This window comes from Ovis aries, chromosome 14 (assembly GCF_016772045.2).
Source record: "Ovis aries strain OAR_USU_Benz2616 breed Rambouillet chromosome 14, ARS-UI_Ramb_v3.0, whole genome shotgun sequence".
Taxonomy (NCBI): Eukaryota; Metazoa; Chordata; class Mammalia; order Artiodactyla; family Bovidae; genus Ovis; species Ovis aries.
In genome coordinates this window covers 29,053,100-29,066,189 of record NC_056067.1, presented here as the reverse complement: position 1 = coordinate 29,066,189, position 13,090 = coordinate 29,053,100, and the positions used below count along the sequence as shown (strand labels likewise).

The 13,090-nt window shown below is 39.3% G+C and overlaps 1 protein-coding gene and 1 non-coding gene across 2 annotated transcripts in view; both read left to right on the top strand.

The window, feature by feature from the left end:
* Positions 1 to 13,090, top strand: part of CDH8 (cadherin 8) — a 395,389-nt gene that overhangs the window by 279,382 nt on the left and 102,917 nt on the right. The window lies entirely within an intron of this gene.
* On the top strand, positions 10,825 to 10,953 carry LOC114118118 (small nucleolar RNA SNORA18). The gene has a single exon (XR_003591665.1). It is a non-coding gene; the product is annotated as a small nucleolar RNA SNORA18 (small nucleolar RNA).

Genomic DNA, 13,090 nt, shown 5'->3' with positions numbered 1-13,090 from the left:
GTTTATCTGATGCTTCAGCCAAATCTCTGACTACTGAACCTCAGTCTTCTTCTACTGACAGCAAGTTGCTACTGAGACGTATCAAGATTCATGGGAAGACAGAAAAGATGGCCCATCCTTTCAAAGTTTGAGTTCACAGCCTTCCTTTGACTATGTCTGTATAAAATAGGTTAGAACATAATGGGGTATCACTGAGAGGCTCTTTTCTCTGCTGAAAGAGGAGGTCCAGTTGGGGAGCATACATTTAAAAGTTGTGCCTGTAAACTATCTGTTCCAGGGGAATTTGGATTTTTAGGAACTTCTAGTTTCCTAAATTTAAAACAAACTAAAGAGACTCCTTATATTGAAGTCTGAAGCTCCTGTAACCTACTGAGATAAGCCTGGAATGATGCTGAAATCTGCTCCACACACCTGTTGCTATAATTTGACAATGAATGCTTAATAATAGGCTGAAGAAGGGGAACAAGGGATAAAACCTTGGATGACAAATGTGGAAGGAAAGTTTTGACTATGTAGCCAAACAAATATAAATTCCAACCTAAGTTCCATTAACAGTGAGTGTGAACATCAACAATTTCCTTGATCAATCTAATGTATTTATTTATTGGTTAAAAGAAAACTAATATTCAAAAGGGAACTAAGACTCAGCTGGCTGATACAGAGAATATATATATGTATATACCATATTATAACGGTATTTTTTAAAAGACCCTGATGCTGGGAAAGATTGAGGGCAGGAGGAGAAGGGGACAACAGAGGATGAGATGGTTAGATGGCATCACCGACTCAATGGATATGGGTTTGGGTGGACTCCGGCAGCTGGTGATGGATAGGGAGGCCTGGCGTGCTGCGGTTCATGGGGTCACAAAGAGTCGGACATGACTGAACAACTGCACTGAACTGAATGGTATTTTTATAATATAGATGAAATTAGTGTATTATTATCACATATCATACTATTATAATGTAATAGGATATAAATATAGTCTCTGTTTTTAGCAATCACAGTAATAATAGAAGCCTCATTACCTGTTGGTTTTTTTAAAATATTAATTTATTTGGCTGTGCCATATCATAGTTGCAGCATGTGGGTTCAACTTCCCTGACCAGGGATCAAACCCAGGCCCCCAGCATTGGGAGTACAGAGTCTTAGTCACTGGACTATCAGGAAAGTCCTCATCATTACCTGTTCTTTAAAGTAGACTGCTGTGAACTTGGTGTTTAAGAGACAGTGACTTTTTAGAACCGTCTCTGTCTTGAATTTATTTAACTGTCTTTTTTTTTAAGCCAAACAAACAATTCTAAATGTGCTGTAAAGAAACTCTGTGTTTGTAAAAATATCCTATTTGAGCACATATATATATTTATTTATTTCCCTAGCTTTTAAATAAGGCTTGTCATTAGATTGTGTTTTAGGCACAGTATCTAAATCTCGTTGCTGGTTAATATTTGTGTATCTCTGGATTTAAAAATACCTACACTGAGCCAGCATTTGATTTCCTGCTGAATTGTTTTTCACATTTCCAATATAATTATGTAGCAGTTACAAAGAAACAAAGGCTGCACTCCACAGAATACCATAGAAACCTACATTTGTTTATTTAAGAAAAGATATAAAAAGCATCTAAGACAGAATTGATGTGCTGGGTGACTCCTCAGGGAAACTGATAGCTAAAATAAGTCTGAAAATATCTGGATATTTATCTGTAGTGATGGGTTAGGCATGGGTTTCAAAAGGCAGTTAGTTATGGCCTTTGGCATATAAAAAGGAGATCTTAGTGAAAGTGGGGAATACTGAATTAGAGACCTTTATCTTTGGTCTTTAAATGATTTTGTCCCTTGTAGTGTCCATTTTAAAGAGACTTAAGATCCAGTAAACTAATCACTAAACATACCAAATAACTGAATACACAAAACCTCAGTGAGGCGAACACATTTCTGCCCCTCTCTCCCAGACACTGTGAGCACAGGCTGTATGATAACAGTTCCCCGCCGGGAGGCGGGGCTTCTGCAGTAGGGCAATAACTACTGGCCTACAGACAGGTTGCCCAATAGAATGGCAGAACATGTCCTAACTACTATGTGAGGAAGACATCGGTTCTATATGATGCCTTCTCTAGTGCCCACCAGGAGTCAAGTGCAGCGCTGCATTTGGAGAAGAGAAGAGGAAAAGCAAGAATGCTATGGCCAAAGAGAATAGCATGAATCCACTCGGGAAATGTGTTATTAAGGGGAGGACTGGTTTGTTTTATGATTATAGGAGCCTCCTTTGTACGTGTCACTTATTTCCATGTGGACCTTTCTGTTGTGCTTTTTAGCCAACAGGAAAATAAAAATGAATGCCCAAGATATGTTGTCTGGCTGTGAGCTGGAGAAGCTCACTCGTCTTTCGACATCATAAGAATCATGATTTGGGAAAGTTGCCTGGATGCATACAAAGCAACTCTCCTATGATCTCCTGTGATTCAGTGTCTAGATCTAAATGCCTGGGTGTGGCAATCAAAGCAAACTAGAATTTGAGATGCTACCTAATTTCAGGCAGAATGGCAATCACCACTGTGTGCAAACATTTGTTTCATTTACTCATAACAACACTGGGGCTTCCCTGGTGACTCAGATGGTAAAGAATCGCATGCAATGTGGGAGACCTGGCTTTGATCCCTAGATAGGGAAGATCCCCTAGAGGAGGGCATGGCAATCCACTCTAGTATTCTTGCCTGGAGAACCCCCATGAACAGACAAACCTTGTCCACAGAATCAGGAAGAGTCGGACACAACTGAATGACTAAACACAACAATACTGAGATGGACACATCCTGAGCACTGTTTCAGAAATGTACAAAGTGAGACCTAGGGAAGTCAAGGAATATATATAAGATCAAGATCTAATACCATAAGGTTCAAATCCACCGGGTTTAACATCAAAGCCTGAACTCTCTACCCTTGGGCACTACTAAGCATGACAGATAGGCAAACAGGACAAACATCGTTGAAAATATAATCTTTGTACAAATGTGCCATTAGATACCAGGCTTTGTACTAGATACTATACATTTGGGAAGAAAATAAATCAAGGAATTGAGTTGCTAATAGTCTACTTGGGATAAAAACCATAAAAATAAATAACAGTCATATAAGGTAGTGTGTTTATTTTATTCAGTATAGTTTTGCCAAGAAACTTGGCTCATCTACGTCATGAAGTTAGCGCTTTGGTCCTTCTTGGTTTCTTTCTTTCTTTTTTGGGCCATACAGTCTGGCATGAGGAATCTTAGTTCCCCAACTAGGGATCAAACACATGATTCCTGCATTGGGAGCATGGAGTTTTAACCACTGGACTGCCAGGGACATCCTTGGTCCCTCTTCTTAATGTACACATACTAAAAGCATTGTGTCAACTACAGGAACGTCTAATTTTAAGAGGCGAGATGATGGGTATGATGAATTCACTCAGGAAACACAGGTTCAGTTCTAGGACCTTTCTTAATGGTAACTCTGGACTTCAAGTTCTCTGTAGTATGTGGGTAAAATGAGACCATTACTAACGTCTCATCCGTCTTGGGTTGACGGATCTTCAGTGGCTTCAGCATAACATGATAATGAAGAGCGCAGGTTTGGGGACAGAAAGTTATGGGGGGTTGTAAACTATTAAAACCACACCTATAAGTCATGTGCTAGGAAAAGTGCTTTTCTTTTCTAAGCCTCAATTTCAGCAACTGTAAGGTGTGAATGGTAACATCTGTCTATAGTGTGTATGCTCTGTCTTTCCTACTCCCTAGTCTTAACAAAAGATCACAGAATAGTTGAAATATGCAGGAGAATATGGAGGGGAGGCAAAAACCTTTTATCCTTCTTTAAAATGGCATGTTCAAAGTATGGTGGAGAGTAAATTAAGGTCTTTGAGACATTTGCAGTGATTTCATGAGGTCAGAATGTGTTTATAACAATACTCATGCTTCGGCCTTTTCTCTCCTGGTCTCACGTGTGAGAGTGGAGTTTTCCAAAGGCAACATGATGTGTGTTAGTATTGTGGCTCAATGGCTAATGAAATATGTGCATGTGTGTGTTATTTTGTTGTAAAAATTAGTTGTAGGAACTTGCCTGGTGGTCCAGTGACCAAGACTCCACACTCCCAATGCAGTGGGCCTGGGTTTGATCCCTAGTCAGGGAACTAGATCCCACACGTTGCAACTGAAAGAACCCGCATGCTGCAACTAAGACCCAGCAAATAAATAAATAAAAGCTTTAAAAAAATTAGTCATAACTTCTGGTTGGTAAATATTGAGAGATATAGTTAGTAACATTTTTTTAATAAATAAAAGCTTTTTGATCTCTTCAATTATTTTTAAGTTTAAAAATAAGTGTAAAGAAGCCCTCAGACCAAATTGTTTAAGAACTATGCCTTAGGAAGGCATTTATTTTCTCAATTACTTTGAGATACGGTAACAGCAAAAAGTATTCCTCTATCTTAGATATTATGTTGATAAAATAGTTAGTAGCAAAATGTAGGTTGGATATTGAAAGAAATAGCACGTATAACATGTTTCGTAGGATTCCTGATACAGTTTAAGGAGTAAGAACTCAGTAAACGTTGGTCATTGTTAAGAGAAGAAGGAAAATGAAGTTAGCCCCAGTGGAAATAGATCAGCATTATAAGTGACATTTCTAGGGTCTCATCAAAGAAGGTTGCCTTCTCAAAAGACAGCATTATGTCAGGACAGATAGAGACTTGCCTTCTGCTAAATCCTGGGTATTGTTACTCATTCAGAGAGGCCGATGAGCAGGAAGAGGAAATTAAGTGCATCACAGAGATGAAGGAGCAGCGGAGCCATCCAGGCACTTTCAGAGACTGACGCTTCAGTCCAAGGACCAAACCTAATGTGCCCTCAGGACCAGACCTGCTTCCAGAACCAAGTGGATTAACAGAGCATGATGCCGTCATAACTTAAACTATACATCGAACTCGCACTGCTCTCACTCCATGTGTTTTAAGCCAATTTTTTTTAGATTATTTTATTCAATTTTAGGAACACTGCCATAAAATGTGCTGACCGAGATGACCCTGATGATAATGATAACAATTGTAATGGCTAACAAACACAAGAAAAGATGCTCAACATCACTCATTATCAGAAAAATGCAAATCAAAACCACAGTGAGGTACCATCTCACACTGGTCAGAATGGCTGCTATCCAAAAGTCTACAAACAATAAATGCTAGAGAGGGTGTGGAGAAAAGAGAATCTTCTTATATTGTTGGTGGGAATGCAAACTAGTACAGCTACTATGGAGAACAGTGTGGAGATTCCTTAAAAAACTGGAAATAGAACTGCCATATGACCCAACAAAGGAGAAAAGCCAAGATATACCCATTTGAATACAGAGTTCCAAAGAATAGCAAGTAGAGATAAGAAAGCCTTTCTCAGCAATCAATGCAAAGAAATCGAGGAAAACAATACAATGGGAAAGACTAGAGATCTCCTCAAGAAAATTAGAGATACCAAGGGAATATTTCATGCAAAGATGGGCTTAATAAAGGCACAAATGGTATGGACCTGACAGAAGCAGAAGATATTAAGAAGATGTGGCAAGAATACACAGAAGAACTGTACAAAAAAGATCTTCATGACCCAGATAATCACGATGATGTGATCACTCACCTAGAGCCAGACATCCTGGAATGTGAAGTCAAGTGGGCCTTACGAGACGCATCACTACAAACAAAGCTAGTGGAGGTGATGGAGTTCCAGTTGAGCTATTTCAAATCCTGAAAGATGATGCTGTGAAAGTGTTGCACTCAATATGTCAGCCAATTTTGAAAACTCAGCAGTGGCCACAGGACTGGAAAAGGTCAGGTTTCATTCCAATCCCAAAGAAAGGCAATGCCAAAGAATGCTCACATTCCCCAAATTGCACTCATCTCACATGCTAGTAAAGTAATGCTCAAAATTCTCCAAGCCAGGCTTCAGCAATATGTGAACCACGAACTTCCAGATGTTCAAGCTGGTTTTAGAAAAGGCAGAGGAACCAGAGATCAAATTGCCAACATCTGTTGGATCATCGAAAAAGCAAGAGAGTTCCAGAAAAACATCTATTTCTGTTTTATTAACTATGCCAAAGCCTTTGACTGGGTGGATCATGATAAACTGGAAAATTCTGAAGGAGATGGGAATATCAGACCACCTGACCTGCCTCTTGAGAAGTCTATATGCAGGTCAGGAAGCAACAGTTAGAACTGGATGTGGAACAACAGACTGGTTCCAAACAGAAAAAGGAGTTCATCAGGGCTGTATATTGTCACCCTGCTTATTTAACTTCTATGCAGAGTACATCATGAGAAATGCTGGGCTGGAAGAAGCACAAGCTGGAATCAGGATTGCCAGGAGAAATATCAATGACCTTAGATATGCAGATGATACTACCTTTATGGCAGAAAGTGAAGAAGAACTAAAGAGCCTCTTGATGAAAGTGAAAGCAGAGAGTGAAAAAGTTGGGTTGAATCTCAACATTCAGAAAACTAACATCATGGCATCTGGTCCCATTACTTCATGGGAAATAGATGGGGAAACAGTGGAAACAGTGAGAGACTTTATTTTGCGGGGTGGGGGGGGGGCTCCAAAATCAGTGCTGATGGTGATTGCAGCCATGAAATTAAAAGACGCTTACTCCTTGAAAGAAAAGTTATGACCAACCTAGACAGCATATTAAAAGCAAAGACATTACTTTGCCAACAAAGGTCCGTCTAGTCAAGGCTATGGTTTTTCCAGTAGTCATGTATGGATGTGAGAGTTGGACTATAAGGAAAGCTGAGCACCAAAGAATTGATGCTTTTGAACTGTGGTATTGGAGAAGACTCTTGAGAGTCCCTTGGACTGCAAGGAGATCCAACCAGTCCATTCTGAAGGAGATCAGTCCTGGGTGTTCATCAGAAGGTCTGATGTTGAAGCTGAAACTCCACTACTTGGCCACCTGATGCAAAGAGCTGACTCATTTGAAAAGACCCTGATTCTGGGAAATATTGAGGGCTAGAGAAGAGAACAACAGAGGATGAGATGGTTGGATGGCATCACCGACTCAACGGACATGAATTTTGTTAGGCTCCGGGAATTGGTGTTGGACAGGGAGGCCTGGCGTGCTGCAGCTCATGGGGTTGCAAAGAGTCGAACACGACTGAGTGACTGAACTGAACTGAACTGATGACCCAGCAATCCCACTTCTGGGCATACACACCGAGGAAACCAGAATTGAAAAGGATACATGTACCCCAATGTTCATCACAGCACTCTTTATAATATCCAGGACATGGAAGTAAGCTAGATGTCCATCGGCAGATGAATGGATAAGAAAGCAGTGGTACCTATACACAATGGAGTATTACTCAGCCATTAAAAAGAATACGTTTGAATCAGTTCAAATGAGGTGGATGAAACTGGGGCCTATTATACAGAGTGAAGTAAGCCAGAAAGAAAAACACCAATACAGTATACTAGCGCATATATGTGGAATTTAGAAAGATGGTAACAATAACCCTATATTTGAGACAGCAAAAAAGACACAAATATATAGAACAGTCTTTTGCACTTTGTGGGAGATGGTGAGGGTGGAGTGATTTGAGAGAATAGCATTGAAACATGTTTATTATTATATTTGAAATTGATCGCCAGTCCAGGTTGAATGCATGAGACAAGGTGCTCAGGGCTGGTGCACTGGGATGACCAGAGGGATGGGATGAGGAGGGAGGTGGGAGGGGGGTTCAGGATGGGGAACACATGTATACCCATGGCTGACTCATGTCTGTATGGCAAAACCCGTTACAATACAGTAAAGTAATTTGCCTCCAATTAACATAAATAAATAAGAAAAAAAACTAAGTTAAAAAAATCCCAACAGTTGTAACAACAATTGTTCCATCATTTCTTGAGCTTACTTTCCTCAAAGTTTGACACAGCATTTTGAATGGAGTCACCCATGTACTTTATAAAACTTCCCTATGTGGTTGAGAATATTATCTTCATTATACAAATGCGAAAATCATACAGCTATTGCATGTCTCTAAGCTTTAAGGACTTCACAAGTGGTACTTGATGGAGCCAAGCTATAAACTTATTGCCCTAACCATTGTACCACACTATAGGGTCTTTGGTAAACATTTAATTTTTCACTGTAATGTAATGTATTCACATTCTTGTTAAGTAGGTGTCTTCCATGGATTGGCTAATGCTTGTCTGTGCTGAAGCACTGTTCTCTTAAGGAATGTGCCGAAAAAATGAAGTTCCATTCCTACTAGGCTGAGAACAAAACCCTAAATCTCAGTAAACCCAGCAAGATGAATTCTATTTTGGAAAATTTAGTCATAAACCCGAAGCCCTTGACAGATAAAGATGATTTTGGCCTCCAGATTTTGTCTCCTTTTTGCTAGTAATAGGAATTGTTACCTTTCTATTTTTATACTATGTATTTTGTAAACTGAGTATTTTTTGCAGCATTGAAGACTTAAAACAACTACATGAAAATAAGCCAGAGTGGGGTGTATCATCCTGCATTTCAGATGATGTAGCCCAAAGTTAGAAAGCTTGAGCTGTTGTTTTCTAAAGATCATTCTGCTAGACAGTGCGAAGTCCTTCCATAACCCTAAGACTTTCCACGAATTTGTAATTAGCATGTGCTTTACTCATATTCATTTTGCAAGAACAGATATACACCGGATCGATTCTGGTAATACAATCTATGACGATGGTAACGGTAACAGTACCTCTTGGTTACTCTGTGTATTACCATCAATTGAATTTTTTTTAATTGGAGTATAATTGGTTTACAATGTTGTCTTAGTGTCTGCTGTACAACAACATGAGTCATCTATATGTATACATATGTCCCTTCCCTCCCACTCCCCCCACATAACACTCTTCTAGGTCATCACAGGGCACCAAGGTGAGTCTATGTGCCATCAGTTTTATGGCGTAGCTATTTTACCTAGGAACTGTATGAACAGAGTCAAACCTCCTTACAAATCAGGCAGCAGTCATCTTGGTAAACACCCTTCAAGGGAGCAAGATGCCTGCTGTGTTGCTCCTTATGGAGGAGCACGCATCTCTCATCCGTCTGCAGATCATCTTCTCCAAAGCACATAAATGTATCCCTAGAGCTGTGTATGCTTGGGGCTCGAAAGTCTGATCTTGTATTTAATGTGCTAGGATAATGTTGGCCTGATGCTCCTTTTCATACCGTAAGTAACTTGCACAGATAAAAGACGATTAACTTTCTTTAGTACAATGAATATTGAGATAACAAAATGTTAAATAAATAGGTTACATTATCTCTATTTTATAAGATTATATATCTATAGAGGTAATTTTCCTCTAGGTCACTGAACAAGCACTTTCTGGAAATCAAATGTCCCCCACATCTGTCTTGCTACATCAATAGACTATATCCAAGTTAACAGCACATAGACTACTTGCAAATGTCTAGATTGATTTTTGCATATATTCTGGATGTAGAATCTCTCTCCTCTCTCTCTCTGTCTAACTCCTTTCTCTCCTCCCGTGGAATCAGCCTTGGGTTTCTCAAAGGAAGGCATCTAATTTAAAAAGTTTGTATCCATCTATTGCTGAAGTACTGGGTGCAGCTTGATGTGAATTTCAGACCTTGTTATATATTTAAAAACAATAAACGTACTTCCTTTCTTATCATAGTTGAAGCCTAGAAGGCAGAAAACAGTAGAACTTTCCTGCATTAATGTGAGAGCATTTTTAAACAATTGCATACCTGTAACAACTGATGCCCAAACATCTGGCAGCAGAAATGAAAATTAAATCAACTGACATTTACACGTACACTGCCGAGCAACAGACTGGGGGAAAAGCCTGGATGATTATCTCAACTAATTTTGATAAATTCCAGGAGAAATAAACCCTAATGGTCCATTTATTAAGTCTTCCATATCATGGGTCTAAAGACAGTAATCTTATCTGATGTTTGGGTACCAACTGAAGTGTCAGATTGTATCATTTGAAGTTTATACCTTTCTTGGTTCCCTAATTCTTGGACAGCTTCATCCCTTTTTCCTGAAAATTTGCTTTATTTCTCACATCTATTTGAGATTTAGGCATTCGATTTAAGCACTTGATTTAAATGATAACCTCTTTAAAAAATCACATTATTCCTGCATTCTTATATCTGCATTACTCACCAAGGTGGGGAGGGACATAGTTCTACTGGAAATTTTATTTGAAGAATCCAATGATGATTTTCTCTTAATTTGTCTGGCTTATAGCTCTTTACACGTATTTCATTAATCTTTGCAACATTTCTGTGAGGTATGTAAAGGGCAAGTATTATTAGACCCATTTTTCAAGTGTAGAAAAAAGATAAAATGAGATAGAAAATCATTTTCCTAGGACAGCAATAAGAGCCTTGACCAAACCACCTCATATTTGTAGTTGCAGTGTTGCTTTGAAAACTTAATAGATTTACCTGGAAATTATTTCTTAAACTTGTAAGATGAGTTATTAGTGTGTATGTATATATATCTATATCTGTATTTATATTCTGAGGGTAAGAGGAAAGGGAATTGTTTTTACCCATTAAAGTCAGCGTTGGAGGGACTTTCCTGGTGGTCCAGTTTTTAGGAACCCTCCATGAAATGCAAGGGATGCAGATTCGATCCTTGGTTGAGGAACTAAGATCCCACATGCTTCAGGGCAACTGAGCCTGTTTGACACAAATTGAGTCTGTGAACCACATGAAAGATCCCGCGGGATGTAATAAGATCCAACGCAGCCTAATTAATGAATAAATGAATACTTTAAAGAAACAAGCATTGGAGTTGAGGTCTATCCCGAGGGCTTTTTCTGTAGACCTATATCATCAGAAACACCTCACAAAGTAAAGTGTTTGTTTCCTCTACTCACAGAACTACGTGTTAAATCTGTGAGAAAGAACTACAAGACAGAGCTGCTAAATAAACTATGAAAAACCTAACAATGCCTTTATCTTAGGCATTGGCATATCCCAACAGTCTGTACTATTCTAGGCTTTGATAGTTTAGGAGTGAATACCATTTGGACTTAACGCATGTTGGAGGGTGTCTAAAGTTCAGAACCAGGCAGATCCATCTCCACTGACCCTAAATATGGCCCTAAAGTACATGGCTTGAGGAAATTGTATCCCCAAGACTACAGGTTGTGGGGGGGGGGTCGAAGTGTGTCCATAATGCATTGGAAATCAAAGAAGTCTGACTAAAGGAACTGTGGATAACTTGACTTGATAACAGTAGGTTAAGCAAAAGTTCTTTTTTAGAAAGGCTATCTGGAAGACATGACTCAAACATTGCAGTAAACAAGGTGAATGACAGTGGAACGAATCAAGACATGAAATCCCTTAAAAATTCATTGACTTTAAATAATTTTGCCTATGTTACACCTAATTTTTTAAAACGCTTTATGCATTTTATAAAAAATAAAGCCTTGGAGAACTGAGAACTAATGTAGATTAGTCAGTCTCTTGGTCTGTGTCGTGCTACCCATTACCTTCACCCTAAATGTGTCAGTTTGGAGAAGGCAATGGCACCCCACTCCAGTACTCTTGCCTGGAAAATCCCAGGGATGGAGGAGCCTAGGTGGGCTGCCGTCTATGGGGACACACAGAGTTGGACATGACTGAAGCAACTTAGCAGCAGCAGCCGCAAATGTGTCAGTTTGCTCTATTTTTCCTCTCAAAATCTCATGACACATGAAGACAGAGAATCTTTGGTATACTTTGTTCAGTGCTGAGACAAAATGGAATGTACAGCAACATTAATCTGACAGTTTATGGACATGTATAATGGTTATTATGCTGCGTCACTAATTGGATGTGAATGGTTAGCGATTCATGTAGATGGTAGTAATTAGTCTTACTTTTCCAAAGATAAACTGAGCACATTTGGAGCCATCTGTGGGGAAATACAGGGAAAATGTAGAAGTTGGGTAGCACTCTTTGGTCTGAATCTAAAATCCATCCTTTTTTCAATGGACAGCTTATGATCTCGTTTCAGGGCTCCTTCCCACTTCTGTCATCAAGGAATGAGTTCTGGGCAGAGAGCTTTTTGTTTGAATTCTGGGGGCACATGTGGGTTGTGTTTATGGGAAAGTCCCCCCATGCCCTAATGTTTCTGAGCTTCAGTTTCCTTCTTTGTGAACCGTGAATGATAATATTCACTTTGTGGGACTGTAGAGAAGGCACCTAGTTAGCAGCTAGCCTCATGCCTGGCACATTGAAATTGACAGCTACTTATGTTAGAGGTATTCATTCATTTGAGTATTGCAGTGTATTGTTCAACCTAAATTATTTATCTTTGAATTTCCAGGGGCTAGCCAAAGCTAGAATATGATGCTCAAAGATAATACTTACCATTATTAATGAGAGTCTACTTTGCTCCATTAGCTATTTGTTTTATTGTTACAGATATAACTTTATTTATCATTTCACTTCTGAGGATTGTACAAAATATACAGAATCCTAATCTATTCTTTAACAGCTTTGAAGCATTTTCTAGCTATGCCTCCCTACTTATTTAGCAAAAAGGATTAAAAAACAACTACCCCTCCCTCTGAAATCCCTAAACCATCTACTAATGTGGAATTTTACTATTTTATGGAAGTTAAGTCCGGGACATAAAAATGGTAAATGATTTTCTATGCTGTCAGTTGTCTATTCAGATAACATTTGGTTCTTTCAGCAACTTCCACAGAATGGAAGTTTAGAAGATAAATAGGCAGAAAATCCAGTCAGGGACAATCAGAGATTTCCCTTTCAACTCTAGCTCCTCGCAGTATTATTTTACAGCTAATGTGTACTCTATCAACTAGGAGTCTCTGCCTTGTGATGCACGTCGAAGGATTGATGCGGGGATGGCGGGAGGGGTGCAGGGGGCGGCTGTGGGGAGGAGGAGAACAAGGGCATGCAGACGTGGCAGTCCTGAAGCCAGAACATCCTGGATGGTGTGTCCAAGGTTCCCGTTATGAGCTTAGCGTCTGGAGAGTAATATGGTCAAAACTGCCTGAGGGAATAATAGTATCTATTCTGACCCTGGTATGAGTGTCTGCAGTTC